At 40.9% G+C, this 17,995-nt stretch overlaps 1 protein-coding gene and 1 long non-coding RNA gene across 2 annotated transcripts in view; both read right to left on the bottom strand.

Annotated features, from left to right (window-relative positions):
- esr2b (estrogen receptor 2b) overlaps positions 1-9,303 on the bottom strand; it is a 61,488-nt gene extending 52,185 nt beyond the window's left edge. Inside the window, exon 1 of the mRNA XM_085768289.1 lies at positions 8,997-9,303. The gene's annotated coding sequence lies outside the window, so the exon portion shown is untranslated. The remainder of the gene's footprint in view (positions 1-8,996) is intronic.
- The window catches only part of LOC146963246 (uncharacterized), a 268,846-nt gene that overhangs the window by 54,745 nt on the left and 196,106 nt on the right, over positions 1-17,995 (bottom strand). The window lies entirely within an intron of this gene.

The following is a 17,995-nucleotide window of genomic DNA, read 5'->3' as shown; positions in this document are numbered from 1 at the left end:
TTTCATTAGGGTCCGGGCAGCGCAGCTGCCAGGACACTATTGTATTCCTAGGAATTCTTCTTCTTCTTCTTCTTTCTTTCTTCTTCCAAGGAAGTCATACTTCCCATGGGTGAAAACTCACCAAACTTCACAGAAACATCCAACCCCATGCCAGATTCACTCAACTCCAAGGACATGTGCCCCCCCCTCCTAGGGGGGGGCACAATAAGCGTTTAAATTTAAAAACTTTAAAAATTCCTACCATACCAACGGTAGATGCTACAGTGTTGAAACTTCACCACAATGTAGCCTCAATACTGCTGAAACTTTTGTCCACTTAAACTTATTACAAATTATGAAGTCCATCACTCTGTTTTTTTCAATAACTGTAAAACCTTTAAAATGTATCTCCTCCCACAATTTTTGCTCAATTGACACCAAACTTGCTACAGAGCATCTCCAGACTGTCCTCCACAAAACTTGTTTCTCGGATTTTTGATTAAGCAAAAATTGAGCCTACAGTGCATGAAAACGTTTGACTGTAAACACTACTGTAAACATATACCATCAAATTCTTGATAAATACATTTTCAATCTTCCTGAAAAAAAATGAGAATATTCTGGAGTCATGGTTGATGGAGTTTAGCAAATATCAGAATTTTATCTCAAAAACTGAATTTTTGAGAACATTTTGAATTCTGCTCTCATGGAAACAACTGCAGTCAATGTGAGTGTGGAATTTATAAACATCATATTTTCTCTTATGAAGCAAAACACTTATCATTAAAAACAAATCACCAACATTTCCATGCTGTCAAGATGCAATTCATGTATTATCAGATTTTTGTTTAGATGACTGAATTTCTGACTTTTGGCCATTTCATCACAACAGCTGCCCGGGCACTGGCTCACCTGAGTGGATAAATGAAGCTACACAGCAGGTTTCACTACCAGCTAATTAGCTCAGCGAGTTAGGAGCTGGTTCTTGATGTCAGAGATTGTGAGTTCGAGACCCAGCAAGGGTGATGATGACAATGACAGATCAAAATGTCACATGTCCTCAAGCTGTTTTGCTGTCTAGATGCAATTTATGTATTAACAGATTTTTGTTTAGATAACAGAATTTCTGACTTTCTGAAATCTGCCTTGACAACAGCTGCCCGGGCATTGACTCACCTGAGTGGATAAATGAAGCTACACAGCAGGTCTCACTACCAGCTAATTAGCTCAGCGAGTTAAGAGTTGGTTCTTGGTGTCAGAGGCTGTGGGTTCGAGACCCAGCAAGGGCAATGATAATGATGATGACAGATCAAAATGACAGTTGTCCTCAACACGAAACACAAGACAATTGTCCTAATGGTGGCATCACAGAAAAAAAAAAATCCAAATAGCTTGGACTGGACCATGTGCGAAGGCTCCTAACATCTTAGACTCATAGTAGATGTTTGACAAATACATATCATTATTTTACCTCAAAAACTGATTTTTCTTTTTACTGTGGTTTCAAATCTGCCTACACGACAGTGAATGGCTTACTCAATTTGTGAAGCCACTGTTGCATGCCACATGTCAATTAGCTCAGTGCGATAGACAATGGTCTCTGGTTCCAGAGGTTGTGGGTTCAATCCTCAACTGATGCAAATTGAACATTATAAGGTCAACCGTCCTGTCTTCCTGTTCTCCTGTTTGTTGCTCAGAATTGCCTAAATTTGCCCAAAAGTAGCCCGGACCCGACCCATCGCTGCGCAGCAGCTATAATTTAGTTTTGTTTTTTTGTGAAAAGACACTGAATAAATTTAGGTTTTTAGACTTTTCAGAACTTTTTGGACTCACAGCCGCTCAGAAACGTGTTTTAATCTGCATAGACCAAATCAACAGGTGTGTTTTGTTTTTTTTAAGATGTACTGCTGCCACGGTTACTGTTGCAGGTTAATGATATATGGCTGATGGGCTAATCATCAGGAGCAATTACGGGAACCACACCAAAACACTGGCACTGTGGTTGTTATATGACCTGATAGTGGGAGAGGCTCCTTATCAATAACAACAGTGACGGAGAAACACCAAAGCTCTGTTTGATGACATGATGGGATTCATCTTGTATTTTTCCACTGTGAAATGTAGATATAGTATATATATACAGTATATATAAAGATGAATTTAGGAGAATCTTATAGAATACTTAAATTAAGCATGCATAAAACTACATTTAAAAAAATGTTTCCATGTATTTGTGGATTTGCTTGATTTGTTTTAGGTATTTTAATTGTATTGAGCGTTAACATTGACAGGCTCTGACTCTGTCACTGGGCCACATCTAAACTCTGGACGCCACAGGAAAAAGGTCAAAGCCCTACTACTCTGTTGGAGCTGCACTTTAACAAAAACACTCCCATCTACTGGAGAGCTGCAGGAATGTGTGCATCATGTTACATTATATGTTAATGTGAAAAAACTAACAAACATTTTTAATACTCGTAAATATTAATAAGAGCCTTGAAATCCAGTATTTGAACATATGAACACACATTAGAGATGCTTAAACCGGTTGTTCTCAAAATAGGATCTGGGACGCCTTCAAGGTCCCTGGAATTTCCTCTATAAAACAATAAAAACAATGTCGGAATATTTTAGATTTGAGTTCCAATAAATCTCCAATAATCAAAGATACAAACAGCAGCAACACACCAACAAACCACATCCTTCTGTTTATCAAAACCATCCAGCCACCAGCAGCAGGTCAGCACAGCCTTTAATACCACATCCATTCATTCAGAACAACATGAGTGGGTTTTAATACTGTATATTTTTATGTCAGGGCCTCCTCATAACAACATGTGTCCGTGTTCCTGTTTAAATAAAGATTTGAATGAGCGACTGCTCCTGCACCATCACACACATGCAGGTAGGACACATGACACAGACACAGGAAACACAGCTTGGACACAACCTATTAATTACTGAGAATGATTCAGTGTTTCTGTTTTAATGCAGCTTTTGCGGTGCTGATCACATGACGCCCCTCAGCCAATCACTGCACATCGAGACGGTGAGTTAGAAATAAGTGGAGAGAGTGGGAAATAAAAGACTTAAAAGTTGTTATGATGCATTAAGAGATGGGAAGATGGAAAAGGGCTGTCCCTAGATGTCTTTTTATATGTTTTCACTATTGTCTCTGCACTTTAATCTCCTCCTTTAGCTGTTTTTCTTTAATAAATTTCTTTTGTTTATTTTGTTTCGGGTTTCTATAGCACTTTGAGATTATTTTATGAAAAGTACTTTACAAATAAAATGTATTATTATTATTATTATTATTATTATTAAATAAACTCCATACAGTAGCAGTAGCAGTAACAGGTGGAGTTATTGATCACTGGTCATCGACTCTGCTGTGACCTCGTCCAATCATATAACAGATAAGATAAAAGTGGCTCTACGTGCAGCTCAGATAAAGTTCATCTCTTTGTTCCTATACTCCTCCACAGCAGCTCACAAAGAGGAAAAGCTCATAACCGTGGGGGAAAACCCAACTTGCTGCTATAAATGGTTGGTTTTACTTGATGTTACATTATTCACAGCACCTCAAGGAGAGGAAGTGTTCAGAAATACAACTACTGTAGGCTCCTGTATTGATGCAGCCTTTTATTTTCAAATATGGGAGACAAATATATCTGGAGGAAAAATCTAATTATTGCAATGAGAAATACAGATCACAGGAGCTGCAGAGGAGCACCGACCGACCATGTTCTCCACATATCAGGCAACATGCATGTTTCACAGAATCACATCATTATTACTGTTTTTATACTTTTACAAATCCGACTGGAACATTAGACTTTTTTTGGTTTTGTTATTTTCTTCTTCATTATTTGAGGCCAAGACTTAAAATCATAGATGTAAAATGCCACTTGTCCATTCAGGCCTTCTTGTTGCCCTGACAACAGCACAACACTGATGTAAGCTCCCAGGGGCCGGTTGCACCAACTGGTCTTAAGCCGGAGCTCACCTGCTGCACCTGCACCTGCACCTGCACCTGCACATCATCACGGCAACGAGACGACGAGACACTGAACAAGTTCATGTGACTGTCACACAAGACCAAGAGAAGCTGGACACACTCTGACAACTCACTCTCCATCAAAACTTCCACACAGACTTCTATCACTGACATCATTTCATGTTACCACACCCTGCCTGCTGTTAATGTTGTCAATACAAATCCTGCTGTAAATAATTCATATATATACTGTAAATATAGACAACCATATATTGTACATATCATATAACTCATGCAAATATCTATCCAGCATTCAGTGGGCGCCTGAGATCCCAAAACTGTTCAACTGAAAGACTCAACAGATCATTTATCCTCAGAGCAATCAGGCAACACAACTCACCAGTGTAAGGTAGCTGAAAAAAAAAGAAAGAAAAAGAATGAAAAGAAAAAAGAGGGTTAAAAATAATGAGAAAGAAGAAAAAAAAAGGTCCCCACCACTAAAAAAAAAAAAAAAAAAGGTAGCTGTATGTATTTTATACACTCCTTAGTACCTTTTCAGCCACCAGTTTCAGTATTAACAAGCATTTTTAGATATATTTTAAAGGTACTGTCTGTCTGTTTATCTCTTTATTCTGTCTATTTATTGTCGTGTTGTTTGGAATGAATGTATACATCGGCTGCTGGCATCGAGAATTTCCTTCGGTATAAATAAAGTTCATTCAAATCAATTCAATTCATCATTTATTTTCATGGCACTACCTCATTGTCTATTTACACATGTGACTCACTGTACAGTACAATCTGGCCGCTTAAAGGGACAATGAGGAGTTTTGGAGAACAAAGTGTTTTCACACTACTGTACATTTCCCATGAGCCTCCGTGCGAGAAAGTTTTCATTCATCAAGAAAGATGATCAGATACCGTCGTAGTTCCGACCATAAACGATGCCAACCAGCGATCCGGCGGCGTTATTCCCATGACCCGCCGGGCAGCTTCCAGGACACCTTAAGTAGGAAATGCTGGGCGAGTCGACCACTAAATAATAATATCAAAATAACGAGAAAGACAAAATGATATATTTATCGAAAATGGACCCATTAACAAGTGGGTAATGTAGATTCATCCACATTAATATGAGCCTCTTTTACAGTATAACCAAATACAAACTCCTCGTTGTCCCTTTAACTTTACTTTTTTTTATATGTTTATATTGAAATATCCTTTATTATTCTTTCACTTGTTGTTCAGTTGTTGTACATCTTCTATGTGCAAGTCAGAGAGCTACGTAAACCGGAGTCAAATTCCTCGTATCTCTGCAGCAGTTACAGTACAGTACTTGGCCAATAAATCTGATTCTGGCTCTGGAAAGCGGAAATGTCCTTTCAGATCAAAGAAGACGTTTCCTCTCCTGAGAAGAAGCTGGGACCTCCATGTTTACTGTGACTACACCCTGACACTCCACTACACACACACACACACACACACACACACACACACACACACACTACAGCCAGCGTCTGCTCTGCAGCCGAGGCGTGACACCCTCACCGGCCTGCAGACACCTGATGAGGGACCAAACAGGCAGAGCAGCTTCTCAACTCTCTGCAGCCGAGCTTCAGTTCAGTTCCTCTCGGTGTTATCTGGGGGGGGGGGCAGCTGGCGAGTGGGGGGGATGGGGGGGCAGGGGTATCAGGAACGATTGGGCAGCGTGACCTTGACGAGTTTTTTCGGCGCCGGCCTCCGGTGGAATACTTCTGGACGTGGGCGAAACCCGGAGAACGGAAATAAAAGGGGATGTGCTTAAATTCCAAGTTCTTATTTCTGGTAACGGCAGCAGGACTTCCCTCCATCACACACACACACACACACACACACACTCCCCCACAGCTCAGTTATTCACGAGTGGAAGAGGAATCTGGTATTTACAGCCACAGCCAGATTATTATTACACAGTGAACAGTCTCAAGGCTGCTCCTCTTCCTCCTCCTCCTCCTCCTCCTCCTCCTCCTCCTCTTCCTCCTCCTCCTCTTCCTCCTCCTCTTCCTCCTCACATCCTCGCCGAGCGCTGACTGAGTGAGGACTCCGTCGCTTCTTCTCATGTGATAAAATAATCACCGGTTGGCGTCAGGAGATTAGAGTGAAAACCAAATATTAAACTAAAGTTGTGTTGTCATGAAGTGCAGAGGAAACTGTGAGTCCCTGCAGATACACACACACACACGCACGCACACTAACACACAGTGACGTCCCTGAAGGAATCTAATGGGACCATTAACAGTAACATTTGTATGGAGTGATTTTACACCTGCATGCTGTCAGGTGGTTTGCAAACTTTTTCAAAGTTAAATGTTGAATCAGCTGCAGAGTGTTTCTAGTATTAGAACAGAACTTTATCAACTTTAAAGGTACATTGTGTTGGAATTCCTCCCATCTAGCGTTGCGGTTGTATATCTCAGGCAACTCAATCGTATTTTTCATGCGTCTTCCCAGACAAATACAAGTCCAGTTGCCTACCATTCAATTTGCCCAGAAAAAAATAATAATAATCATGCTGCATTCACGTGAAATTGGGCAGACGGCAGACAGACAACAGCCGCTGCACGTAACGGCATAAACAAGCCTCTATGTAAACAAGTGGTCCGTCAGCACGAGGCAAAACAATACACGTGACAATATGTTGTCATGGCGATGTGGTATTGTTTTACCAGCTTTCTCTGGACTTCTGTGACTAAAATGACATCTGGTTTGTTAGCGACGGCCGTCTGCCCGACTGCAGGTGAATGCAGCATCAGTGTAACGCTCCATTCCTCCTCACTGCGTTACCGCGGTGACTTTTCACAGACGCCACCTCCACCTGAGCCGACAGCTCCGGTGTCTCCGCTGAGTTTCCGTGGTTTCCTACCGTCACGCTCACTTTTCTTCGTCCAAAAAGACACACCAAAAAACATCCAAATACCTCCATGCTGCTCGTCTGTAATGTCCCTCTTGTATTGAAGCCCCAACATGAGAAATAGTTCCGAAAAAAATTAAATAAGTCTATATTTTAAGCTTGTTTGTAACAGAAGCTCCCAGCACTGCTCTCTCACTCCAAATCTCGCGTGATTTGCATTGACACCCAGTTCACGGCTCTGCAAATCGCACAAGATTCCGGCAGAGCAACACTGGGAGCTTCCGCTACAAACAAGCTTAAAATATAGACTTATTTAATTCTTTTCTGAACAATTTCTCATGTTGGGGCTTCAATACAAGAGGGACATTACAGACGAGCAGCATGGAGGTATTTGGATGTTTTTTGGTGTGTCTTTTTGGACGAAGAAAAGTGAGCTCCGTTCTCAACCGTCATATGGACATGCAGTGCTGCACGGAGCCCCGCTGTAACTCAGAGAAGACACGGAGGACTCTGAAACTTCTCCCAGCCCTTAGTCCACATGAGGGTGAGTAGATGATGAGTGAAATTTGAATTTTGGGTGAACTATCCCTTTAATGAAAAACATACTTTTTGAACCAAATAATCGATTTTCGTGTCCCTTTAAATGTTAAATCAGCTGCAGAGTGTTTCTAGTATTAGGGCTGAACTTTATTAACTTTAACTGCAGATGAGACGGAAATAAAATCCGAAGTAGAATGTAGTAAAACCTGTTCCAACACAAATTCTGGACTCATTTGTGTCACTACGAGAAAATATTCACATCATCAGCAGCAGCAGCTCTTTCAGTCCTGGTCTGAATTAAAATATTTCCTGTAAACTCAGCGTCTGCTCCTCAGCCCGGACTCCTCTGTGACACCGAGGAGGAGAGAGGAGGAGGAGGTGCAGCAGGATAAAGGAGGGAAGGGAGGGAAGGAAGGAAGGAGGGCAGCTCCTCTCTGACTGGCTGAACGGACGGCAAGAAGACGAAGAAAGGCTCAAACTACACACTACTATTACTATAACAGCTCTGGACTGGGTGTGTTTAAAGAGCTCACACTGAAAAGAGGAAAACACGAGAGGAATGTGAGTCAGGACTGAAAGCTCTGGAGCTGCTACTAAACGAACTCTGACCCTCTGCAAAAGTCTTTATGGTCCATAAAATACTCTAATATAATATCAAGGTCATCACTCTGGTTAACTCTTCTGAGTCACTGCTGCAATATTTTGATTTTTAGTGAATGAAAACAAACAGCACAGTTCCTTCGGGGTCTCCAATTCTATTTTTTGTAAAGTACTGTGCTGTGTACTCTTCATACATTGAGACTTTCTCTTTCATCTGCTGCTTTAACAGTTTGGCAGTGAAGGACAGGAACTGTTAAAATAACATTGTGAAAGTCTGCTCGAAAATTACTGGCAAAAGGCAGTAGCATGCATCATTATAATAATTATGATCATGTTCTGGCCTGTGAATTTATCTTGATGCCATCAGGTCGGTGTTATATGCAGCCTTTCATTTAGACCAATCACTATTCTAGGCCTTTTGTGCCTTCTGCCATTAAGTTGTTGAATGCCGAGCTGGCTTGAAGCTGTAGTTAGTACAAGTAATGTTGTTGACAATGTGTTTTTTTATGCATATTGCCCTATTTATGTGTTTATTGTCCTACTTATTGGACTTTTTTTTTTTTTTTTTTTTAAATCTTACCTGATCTTAATTTGCACTGTCTCGCACTTTTCCTCCTCACTTGTAGGTTATGTATGAATGCTCGTGTAAATGAATGTGGTGCAATGGTCAACTGTAGAAACTGAATTACCCTATGGGATAAATAAAGTAAATCTCAACTCTCAACTCAACTCAATACAACTCAAATCACGTCACTATTTACACTAACCGCCACATTAAAACTGATCATTAGTGAACTCCTGCAGCTGCAAAGCGCCGCGTGAAGTTGTCAAAACAGGCACGAGGTGAGCTGCACCTGTCACGTAAACACACAAACACACCGCTCGCGCTCTCTTCCTCGTGCGCACTCCGTTTCTCTGCGCGTAAAAGTTGAGAGATGGAAACAAAAGTGTGTGAGTGTTTGTGTCTGTGTGTGTGTGGTAGTCACCGACCTGCTGCTGCTCTCTACCCCGGGAGGAGGCACCGACCTGCGGCTGCTGCTGCTGGACGAGTGTCGGTGTTGAGCTCCGCCGCTGCTACAAAACAGAGCAGGCAGAAAAAAAAAGAAAGAAAAGACGCTTAAAAGTAAAACAACTAAAACCGGAATGATATATATATAAAAAAAGAAATCACAAGAAGTCTCCGAGTATTCCTCCGCGTGTATCCGTCCATGCGTCTCTTATTCCCGGTGTCTCATTAACATTTCCCTTCATCCTCTCTCCGCGCGTCAAGGTGCCAGGTTTAAGGTTTGGCCGATTTGGAGACGTCACTGGCCACGCCCCCTCCCCCCGCTGGAGAGCTGCGCGAGGAGGAGGAGGAGGAGGAGGAGGAGGAGGAGGAGGAGGAGCTGCATGTTGGTTTTTTCTACATCACTCATTGTCTTATAATAAAAACTTCACTCCAAACTTTATCTGTGATTAAATGAGATAAAGTAAAAGAAAAACAGCAGAATTCAGAATTCTGCTAAATCCACATGCTCATAAAAATGTACTAAATATAAAACAAGATGCAGCCTCACTTCACTTCACTTCATTTCTGTGCTGCCAAGCTGCAGTTTACAGCCGCTGTAATAAACTGACATGATGCAGATTCACAGGAAGTTGTCAGTGACGTCACAGTGAAGACAAACATCTGGATGGACGGTCGGGCAGTTGTTTTCTGTTTGCTGCTGTTTCCTCTCTGATCAGTGACTGAAACAGTATCATGTAAACAGACTGGAGGAGAAACCCTAGCTGGGGCTTTTACACTTTAAATATGGAGCCGTTGCTTTATGGTTGTAACAGCATCACTTTCACCAATAAGGGATAACATTAGAGTTATGTGATCAATATCATCTGTACCCACTCACTCCCTGATATTGCATGTGAATTTGCATGACTGTGTGAAGAAGTGTGTAGATTTTACAGCCAAATAACCAAGTCTAAATTTTGACTAGTATCAATACCATTGACGTTTGAATCAGGTAACTTGTATAAGATGAAAGTGCACAGGGTTTCTGCTAAATGTAATAGAGAGCCGAAGCAGAAGCGGAATAGAAGCTCGTCATGGGACCTCAATTCGGAAAAAATCTCCATGTACTGTAAGTGAATGGGAGATCTGGGAATGATTTCCAGAATTGTATTTTATAATAGTTTTACAACAAACGGCTGATTTCTCTTCATGAAACGCAATTTTAAATAGGTAGAGGTCATACATTTTTCTCATGACACAATTCAATAGGATCACAAAATAAAAATGTGACTCCCGTTCACGTACATGGAGATTTTTTCCAAATTGAGGTTCCATTTTTTTTTCTCTTTTTTTTTAAGATGTTAAAACAATGTAAAGCAGGGTTTCCACTACCGGTTAACATTACTTTGCACCCCTATCCTTTACAGTAGGTCCTTTTCATTACAGAGGTTCAATCCCCCTGTTACCCCAGGTTGTGTTGCAACCTACCCTGGTGGTGGGGCAGGTAACAGTGGCACTCCTTGCATTTGATATAAAATAGTGAATTATGTGACACAGTTAGAGAAGTTTTAGACATTGCTATTTTGTAGTGGACAAATGAGGGAACATGTGTCAAAATTTGAGAGCCCTACCATGAACACTCTGCACGTTATAGGAGCTGAGACAGAAAGTGTTACAACCATCCCCGGTCTCCCCCTACTGTATATACATTAGTTGTGCTTACACTATTAACACACACATTTGCAGCTATCGTCTTTCTTTCTTCTATTGACTTAAGTGTAATATACTGTTATTTTTTTTTTTTTTAACCTTTATTTTACCAGGCAAATTGCTTGAGATAAAAAAAATCTCTTTTACAAGCATGGCCTGGTTATATATTGTTTTAATCATCCATCTGTATTTTTTTGTTCTTATATTGACTTTATTCAATCCAATGGGATTCAAAATTCAACTTTGGTTGTGAAAACACTGTGCAGCATCAGTTTCCTGACTCACTGTTTGATACAGTTCATGTCTGGGATCAGTTTTTAGTGTTTTTGTCACCAAGTGAACAAACAGCTCAACAAACAACGTGTTGCTTTCTGCAGCTGTAGCTGCTTGTGGCTGCAGACCGGGAGGTGAGACGCACCGAGGTCTGTTGACATGATGGGACAGGCAGCCGGTTACCATGGCAACCGTTTGTTACGGTCTCTCAAAAGAGCGACCAGTTTTACCTGCGTTTAATATTCATTAAAAAGCCTCAGCCTCTGTTCTGATTGGCTGGCTGTTTACTGAGTAATCCAATAAAAAAAAATAATAGATGGAGCAGATTTCAGAATAAAACACTCACAGAAACCAAACCCTGCAAGTTGTTGGTTGGATGGTGGCGGTGGGCGTGTGACTGCTTTGTTGTGACATCACAAAGTCACAGGAAGTCCTGACGGCTGGTTTTACGGCTCAGTTTCTGCATCTGTGTTTGAATAGAAACATATAAAGAGAGAGTTTCCATATCTCAACTCTTATCTCTGGGAGCATCAGACAGATGACAGAAATAACACTGTCAGTAGGCAGGAGTTCATTTTCAGGACCTTTAAACTGTTCAGCGAGACAGACGATAATTACTCAGTCTGCAAACACGAAATTCACCATCTAACCAATTAAAAGTACTGTAATCACTTCCATTAATGTCATAAGTCTTTGTGTGTGTGTGTGTGTGTGTGTGTGTGTGTGTGTGTGTGTGTGTGTGTGTGTGTGTGTGTGTGTGTGTGTGTGTAGGTGGTGTTTGTTCAACAGTGTCAGATGTCAGAGGAATAAATCTTCTCAGTTTTGTCTGGACAGCGTTTGATTTCCACCTCTGATCCAGATTCTTTAAACTCGGGTCGTCCCGTCTTATTCCAGCTCTGACCTCTGTGACCTCGGCTAACCCTCCTTTTAAAGTACGTTTTTCTTTAACTTTCGGTGGGTTTAAGGTTGAAGGTTGAACGATTTACAGTTGAATATTTCACATCTAGAATGAGATCAGTTAACTCAGCTGTGACATTAAAAAAAAAAAGAAAAAAAAAAAATTCCACGGCCGGCCATGACCGAGGGCAGAAAAGGTGAGTCAGACTGATTTTTGACCTTCTGCCGATAGCCGGCTGTCAATGGCGCTCAGTTAAAAGTATGATGGAGCTGCATTTACTCCAGTCTTCACCTCCTCTCAGGGTGAGATTAAAAAACCAGTGGGTCAGAGAGGAGGAGGCAGTCAGTGCGTCAGGATTTCTTAGTTACCGTCTCCCATCACAGAGCAGTTATTATAACAATGGTACCAGCCGCTGCTAATGTTATTTAACCATTAGCATTGGCTGTTAGCTATAAGTCCTGCAAAGAGCTGCAGCCATTGTTGCGTTTACAGGACAAAAGCACCAACACTTGGTATCAGGAATCTGCAATGTTTGATAAAAGAAATATCAAATAATAACATAAAGAAGACCTTCAGAAGATGAATAATAATAATCATAAATGCCGATCTCATTTATTGGTAATGGTAAAAGTAAGTTTGTGTAACATTTTCTTGACTGTAAAATCATAAAAACAAAGATTTGACAGAAACAAATTCATTATGAAAATAATTTATCTGCACATAATCCACAGCTGGATGCAACAAAGAAAAGGAAGAAATAGAGTTTGGATGGGATGAAGCTCCGATTTTCCTTGGATGATTCATTCATTCATTCATTTTATTCATTCATTCAGCTTTTTTTGGTTCTTTTGAAATAGAGAATAGTTGTTTTGATTCATGGATTCTTTCTCTTCCTAACTTAATTATCTTCTGATAATTCTATTTGCCATATTAGTCCCTGACACACACACACACACACACACACACACACTGCAGCACGACGATGCTAGATGATCCGAGGCAGCAGGACTATTTCCTTTTCCAAAAAAATCCAGAGTGGAACTGTGTGTTCCCTCTTGTGTCCTCTCCTCTCCTTTAGCCTTTGCTCCAGTAGCACAGAGACCCGCGAGAGAGAAAAAGATAAATGTGGCCTCCCCCTCATCCTACCAAGTGTGTGTGTGTGTGTGTGTGTTTGAGTGTGTGTGTGTGTCACGTGTTGGGACTGGGTGTCTGCACTCGTCGTGGAGTTTTTTCTGCTTCTTGCGAGTCCACATTCTTTGCAAATGGAAGCTGATTTATCCTTTTGCCTAAATTTTTTCTCCATAATCATGTCTGAATGCGTCTGGTCGGCCTCGGCGCTCCGGCTGCTCCGGCTGCTCCGCTGTAATGACGGATGGGGGGGGAGAGGGAGCCGCGTTCCCAGTGCTTTCATCCGCCCGCTGCCTATTACTGCAGTAATTGACTGAATATTCAGCTGCGTGTGCTCGGGGATGAGGCGCAGGTTTGGGTCAGAGGGCTGATGGGTTATTAGCATCAATACAGATTCATCTTGTGAATGAGAGGAGCTGAGATGGGCTCAGGTATGAGGATGAGCGAGCACAGCAGCACCCAAACTGGATCATCTCAGTGGAGCTGGAGGGGGGGCGGGGCCGCTTTTATTTTACAATTGTTTACTGGAATTACTCAGAAATTTGTATCAAAGAAAATAAAATAATTTCATTTAAGTGGAACTGAATGAATGAATGAATGAATGAATGAATGAATGAATGAATGAATGAAGCTTCACAAACCAGAGAACACAATAGAAACTGATGATGTCCAGTATCCATGTCCATATCTCCTCCTCCCTGGACTCATGTCCTCCACTTCACAGGTGTCTCTGTATCCGTCCCTCCATCTCTGAATTACAGCGGCATGATGTAAAAGTTTGGGCACCCCCCGGTCAAGATTTCTGTTAATGTGAACAGTTCATCAAGTGGAAGATGAAATGATCTCCAAAAAGCATAAAGTTACAGATGAAACATTCCCTTTACATTTTAAACCGCGTACTTTTTTCATCCTCATCTTTTCCATGTTCAAAATGACAGAAAAGGAAAAGGTCAGCAAAGGTTAGCTCGCCCCCCCTTTGGAAACTATCACAGTGTGTAAATAGTAAATATCTTGTCTGATACCTTGGTCCAAGTTCTCTGAGAGCTCAAGTCTCCTGGGTTTCCCATTCTTTTGCTGCTGCTGCTGCTGCTTTGTTTCCCCTTTTCACTCTGAAACTGTAGAAAACTAAAATATTACACTGATACTGATTAAAATATATATAAAAAGCAGTGTTTCAGGTTTAACTTTATGCCTTTTGGAGATCATTTCATCTTCCACTTGATGAACTGTTCACATCAACAGAACATTTCACCAGGAGAGGCCAAACTTTTGCATCATGCCACTGTCTGGCAAAAAAGAAAAAGAAAAACATGATAAGCCTATACTGGGACACACTTTTCACATCAATCACTGTATTTAAATCAAGTCCAAGCAGGTTCTTCTCTTTTTATCATCCCCCTGCAAACACTGCTGTTGTGGGCCACCGTACTTGTGTCCAGTTGGACGGTGAGCGGACCACTGTTTGACAGACGCTGAAGATCCAGTCATCACTCCAACCTGTCACACAAGACACAAGAAGTTACATTTAAGAGACACTTTTAAGATAGTTTTTTTTAATGTTCAATTAATTTATTTTTTCTTTTAAAGTCCCCCTATGAGGCATTTTTAAATTTGTAAAAGTGCTCTGACGTATTAAACCTGACTGGGTGCTGAAAAACTGAATCCAACTTTTTCAGACTTTGAAACTGCATTTTCAAATCTAAAATGCTCAGTTATGGCTGCTGCGTTAGTGACTTTGCTGCTGAAATGTCTTGTAGCAGAACCCAAACACTACATTGAAGGAGTATGAAGGAGTATTAGGGCCAGCCTTCTTTTTTTCTTTGGCTGGCCCTAATACTCCTTTGTAACATTGACATGTTAATAATTTCAAAAAATCAATTTTTGGTTTAGGGGGACTTTAAATAACAGAAACCAACATGTCGTTTTCAAAGATGAATGAACTAAGTCTAAAAAACACAAGGATGAAACTTCTACAAAAACGATGTTTGGGAAGAAGTCTGTTTTGCTGTTGGTCCAGTTGTTCAGCCAAAAACATAAAATATACTGAGCTTCGCTTCTTTTGTAAACTGACACATTAACTTGAGATCCAGTTAATGATCTAATCCAGAATAGTTGGAGTTTCTATAACAATAACAATGATCAATACAGCTGCTCCTGTCAAAGACTGAGGTATAAAACATATTTTAAAAAATCATATTATCAATCATTACATGTAGCCTATTATCCAAAAACGTGTCAAACTAACTAAGTGTGCCGATCAGTACCGGCCTCTGATGGAAACATCTGTGACGTTTCATTTCACTCGTAATAATTCAGTAATAATTCACTGATGAAATGAGGAAAAGTCCTTGAACTGCATCACCTCCTCCCTGCAGCGGTGCTGTTTCCTAACAACGTGTGTTTGAGCTTTTAATTGTGAGACTGGAGCCGTGGGGGAGTGAGGAAGCGGAGGAGGAGGAGGAGGAGGAGCAGCAGAGGAGGTTACCTTGAACTCTTGTACCTTCAGTCTGGTGGAAATCCTTCCCATGTCGGGGGGAAATTTAGAGCTTTTTGTGAATTCTCTGGCAGGACACCGTCTGCTCTCGGCCCTTGACCACAAGACACAAAACCCCCGACGGCAATTCTTCACCAGAAAACTCCCCGTTCAGCGCCGTTCTGCAGGCGCCAGGACAGAAACCACACTTTGCACTTGAGGCATCATCCCTGTGTGTGTGTTTATCCAGAGAGTTTATAGATCTGATTCATCCCTGTGTGTGTGTGTATGTGTGTGTGTGTTTGACTCAGTTCTACAGTAGGACATACAGTAGGCTACAACATATCCACAGGACCGACTCACTCACATTGATAAATCCACCATGAAAAATAGTTCCAGACAAACCTACTTCAAGTTCCCAATCATTTCAGCGTTTCAGAGTTGACAAAGAGAAGAAATGAGGCCAAGAACAAATTCTGTCTGGACTAAATATTGGAGAGATTTTACTAAATGAAGATGGTGAATAGATCAAGCAGAGTTTTGTAACTTAAGAAAGCACATGATACAACTTTTATCTCCATATTATTCTCTCACTTGAAATCAATTAAAAGCAGAAGTCATATATTATAGTACGACGGAGTATTCGGGCCAGATTGACAAATAAAAAAATCACAAACTTTATGACTTTATTCTCGTAATGTTATGACTTATTTCTCGTAGGAAATGTACGACTTTATTCTTGTAAATTTATGACTTTATTCTTGAAGTCTGTGTTTTGTTTTGTTTTTCTCTATGTGGCCCTAATACTCCATCATAATTATAGACAGTTGCTGTTGTTGATGATTTTGATGATATAAAACAGGTCCAAGAACAGTTTCATGTTGGTGCAGATGTTTCTTCTGAAGTGAAAACAAAATTATCTGTGACTTTTTATTTTATTTCACAAAGAAGAAACTGTCGTGCTATGCTATTAATACCATGTTACACATAATAATAAATGTTTTGGACCATTATTGCAGAAAATATTTATTCAGACATAGAAATAAGTATGTCTGTATCTGTTTATCTGTGTTGTCTTTGTGTGTGTGTGTGTGTGTGTGTGTCCAGGACTAATCAGCTGATCTGAATCAGTTTTGTGTGCCCAGCTGCAACGGTTGCTATAGTGACATTACAGCCACTTAGTCACACATGGTTAAACGAGGGATTACAGGTGAGACATAGGCTACCTCCTGTCACTCAAACAGCACCAACTCCTCCCACCTGAAACTTTAGATTTTCTGAGAGAGGAGACGTTGCCGAACGCGTGGATGTTAAATAATTTGTTTGAAAAGTCGATTTTAAAACCGTCTCTCTCTGTTTTTGGCGGTAATTTCTGCTCTCAGGTTTCACAGCCTCATGCAGCTCAGAGTGTGTGTGAGTCTGTGTGGTGTCGTCGTGGTCACGCGCTGTGCGAAAGGCGACAGATTTCCCTACATTCAGACATGAAGCGACGTCTGCAGAGCGAAGGTGATGATTTAAAGAGGAACAGCCTCTCCCCGATCCAGCTGTGCTGTCCATCAGTCCAGCTGCAAACTTTTCTGCCACATGTAGAAATGTGAAATTTCAATGTTGTTTACGACAAACACAGTTGTCTTCTGAGCGGACGTGCTGTTTCGAAAACTGGAAAGGAAAAGCCGATGAAATGAAATATATCAAGAAAAATTGCAGTACATCCAATAATGTCCTGACTGGGCTGGAGTCGGACATACTGAAGTTTGAATGGAGGTTTTGTTTTTGTGTTGGAGCATCTAGAGGGAGATACAAATCAAACATTGTGGATTAATAAAGAATTTTTCAACTTTTCAGCAGACACACCCAACGAGCTGGAGAACAATTTGCATTTTATTGAGCAATGGTCATTTATATTTTCATTATCTCAGTTTTTTTGTTATTGATATTGAAAGATACCATGTTTAGGAGCTTCAGATTTAAAGGAATAGTTCAACATTTTGGCAAATTGGCCCATTGCCATAATCCCTATAGTCATAGCAGTAGGTTCGTTACCTTTAATTGTCGGTGCAAGATGTTTTTAGAACGGCGGAGCAGAGCCACAAGCTGCTCAGAGCTACGCTACGGAGGCTCATGAGATTTTTTGGTTTCCCTCATCAAACTCATCAAAAACACAATCCAACAACTCCACAACGCTCTGGTGGACAAGTTGTGACCTGCACATTCACCACGCTATGAGATAATAAACACAATATTACCAGACAGAGTTGTTTTAGAGGGAAATTCATGCAAAATAGCTGATGCGCGTTGCCTTCAGGGACAGTTTTTCATCAAGCAGTCTCTGAATTTACCTCTAAAACAACTCTGTGTGGTAACGTTGTGTTATTATCTCATAGCGTGGTGAATGTGCAGGTCACAACTTGTCCACCAGAGCGTTTGTTGAATTGTGTATTTGATGAGTTTGATGAAGGAAACCAAGAAATCCCATAAGCCCCCAAGGCCAATTTGCCAAAATGTTGAACTATCCCTTT

This window comes from Trachurus japonicus, chromosome 22 (assembly GCF_045865225.1).
Source record: "Trachurus japonicus isolate A0001 chromosome 22, Traja_1.0".
NCBI classification, from domain to species: Eukaryota; Metazoa; Chordata; class Actinopteri; order Carangiformes; family Carangidae; genus Trachurus; species Trachurus japonicus.
This window is presented reverse-complemented; position numbering and strand designations above follow the sequence as displayed.